Source organism: Letharia columbiana, assembly GCF_014066305.1.
Source record: "Letharia columbiana isolate WasteWater2 chromosome Unknown Sc0000025_s0, whole genome shotgun sequence".
Taxonomy (NCBI): domain Eukaryota; kingdom Fungi; phylum Ascomycota; class Lecanoromycetes; order Lecanorales; family Parmeliaceae; genus Letharia; species Letharia columbiana.
In genome coordinates this window covers 59,434-62,881 of record NW_023501067.1, presented here as the reverse complement: position 1 = coordinate 62,881, position 3,448 = coordinate 59,434, and positions in this window count along the sequence as shown.

The following is a 3,448-nucleotide window of genomic DNA, read 5'->3' as shown; positions in this document are numbered from 1 at the left end:
TATTAGATAATTAAGAGATTACGCTAATATATATTAATTTTCTTTTATTATTATTATATATATACTCTTATATATAATTCTTTATATAATTTATATCGCGTTTTCTATTAGCTCGCGTTAGCGTAAATATAAATAATACTTTTATAAGAGTTATATATATATTATAAACTTGATTTTTATTTATTAGATTAATATTCTCGCTATAATCTATATTAATAAGAATATTTATATTATTCTTTATCGTATAAATTAATATAAATTTTAATTAATATATATTAAAGTATATAGCTAATATATATAGCATTTATTATATTAAGAAACTTCGATATAATATTATTATCTTCGCTTTTCTTTAACTACTTCTTTTATTATTCTTTTATATTAAATCTTTTTATTATCTAATAAATCTTCTTAAATAAATAATTATTTTTTAATATAAGATAATAAATAAATTAATATTAAGTAGTATTAATCTTATATATAACTCTAATAATTATTTTTCTTATTATATATAATATTTTAACGCTTTAAAATTAATTTATAAATATCTTAGCTATTTTCGCTAAATCTTTTAATTATAACTTATTTACTCTTTAAGAACTTCTCTATTACTATTATTTTTTTATAATTTTTTTTACTTTTTAATTTCTCTTAATAATTATATTTTTAATTTTATCTTAAATATTAATTTATATAATTTCTTTACTTACTTAAAGTTCTTAATTATATTTTTAATATTTTTAAGATACTTTATTAATTTCTATAAAGCTTTATAAGATAAGAAGTCTTTTTTAATTAATAAGATATTTAGTCTTATTCTTATAAACTCTTTTATCTAATATCTTATTAATCTCTCTACTCTTCTTCTTTATTAATTAAGATTATTTATAACTTTAAATTATTATTATATAAATATTATAACTCTAATAATAATATATAAAATATAAAATAAATTTTTTTATATCTAGTAGAGAGATCTAGCTTATAAATCTATATATCTATTTTCTTTAATACTTTAAAAGATCTAAGCTATTTATAATTAAGTTTCTTCTTTAATTATAAAATATATATATTTAAACTTTATAATAATATTTTATCTTTTTTTTTTAAAGATTATAACTTCTATAATTACTATTATAATACTTTATTTATTACTTTAATACTCGCTTTTATAATTCTTTTAAATATAATCTTATTTCTTATAATTATTCTACTCGCTCTATAATAAGCATAATAATTTTCTCTCTTTAAGATTCTACTCTTAAAAGTATTTTCTTAAATCTACTATATATCTTATTAATAGATCTTATAAAATCTTATTAATACTTATATATACGCTATTATTATATATAAATATAATTATTAATAAGATTTTAAATTAATTATTTTATTTATAATTATAATATATTTATAAATAATATTTTAATATCTAATTTTATCTCTTAATCTAATTATTAATTTAAGAATAAAATATAATATTTAATTTATATTTCGTATTTAGATATTAATATAATATTATTTAAAATTTACTTATAAATAGAAAGTCTTAATTTAAAATTAAGTTATATATTATATCGCGTAATAATATAAACTTTTATTATAAGATATTAATAAGATTATTAATCTTTAAATTCTTAATAATTATTATATATATTATATACTTAATTAACTTATTTATTAAGATTAAAATAATATTATAAATTTTATTAATATATAAATTTCTTATAAATAATAGATTTATAATAAAATTTAATATTATAATATAAAATAAATTTATATTATCTAGAGAAATCGATATTAACTCGCTATATAACTTATAATAATAAATTTATATTCTTTAATAATTAAGATAAATATAAATATACTCTATTATATCGCTTATTATATTTATTTAATAATATTTAAATCTAATATTCTTCTTAATATACTTATAAATAAAGTATTTAATATTAAAATTATTATAATTTATATAAAAAATCTCTTTCTTTATAATAGAATTATTAGAAATATAGATTATAAGACTATAACGTAGTAGTTTATTCTTATTAACTTTTTATTTTAAAAGCTTATTCTATTTAATAGCGTATCTTTAATATTATTTCTTATTTATAATAAAAGTATTTTTATATTATAATTTAAGTAGTTATATTATTATTAATTTTTATAACTTTAAATAAAATCTCTTTAATTTTAAAATCTAATAAATTAGAAATTAAGATAATATTATAATATCTAGAATATATATTTATCTATTAAATACTCTCTTATTTAAATTAATAACTTAAATATCTATAATAATAATATTATTTAATTACTTTATTAACGCTATAAGTTTAATTATAATAAATATACTATTATATTTTTATAGATTAAATTAATATTTTTAATTATAAAGCTTATTTTATAAGATAAAAAGAAAATTATTATTATTATTCTCGCTATTATTCGATTTAATAATATTAAATCTTCTTAATAATATATTTATAAAATTAAGTTTTTTTTTATAATATTTAATTATAAAGTTAAATATAGCTAATTTCTTAATCTTAGCGAATCTACTTTATATTAAACTCTTTTATTATTATAAAATAATATAAATTATTATAATCTAAGATTATATAAATAAGATATTTATTATTTTATAAGTAATATCTTTAATTTTTAAAGTCTAATATAATTATATAGAGCTTTTTATTATATATATTTTAGTAAGACTTAACGTCTTTTAAATTTATAGCTAAAAAAAATAATAAAATATTATTATTTATTCTCGCTTAGTTAATTAAATATATTATTTATATCTATATTAAAAGTATTAATCTTTATAATAAGCGATATTTTTTAATTATAATATTTTAGTATAAATATAATAATAAATACTCGCTTAAGTATTTTAAAAGTCTTATATATTTTTTTATTAAATATAAAGAGTAATCTAATCTTATCTTTCTTTACTTTTTAAATTAAATTTATTAAAGATATAGTTATCTATAAAAAGCCTTATATAAATTATTAATAGAAGTTTATAAATTTTAAAAAGATTAAGATATTCTTAATAGACTTTAATTTTAATTATTTAGTAATAATCTTAATATATAATAACTTTATTTAAATATTACGCTAATTTATTAAGAATCTTAAAAAGATAATCTTATTATAATTAAAAGTATATTTCGATAATTTTATATAGAGTCGATACTTTAATAATACGCGTAATATTTTATATATATACTTTTAATATAACTCTTTTATTTCGAAATAGATTAATATATTATTTAAGTATATTATATAGAAGATATTAATATATAACTTAAATACTTTATTTATATAAGCTTAAAAGATTATAAAGATATTTATAAGATTAAAAGATATTATTTAATATTTAAACTAGTTATAGCGAGTTCAAAAGATAATTTTTTACTTATCTTTCTTTTATATTTATATTTTA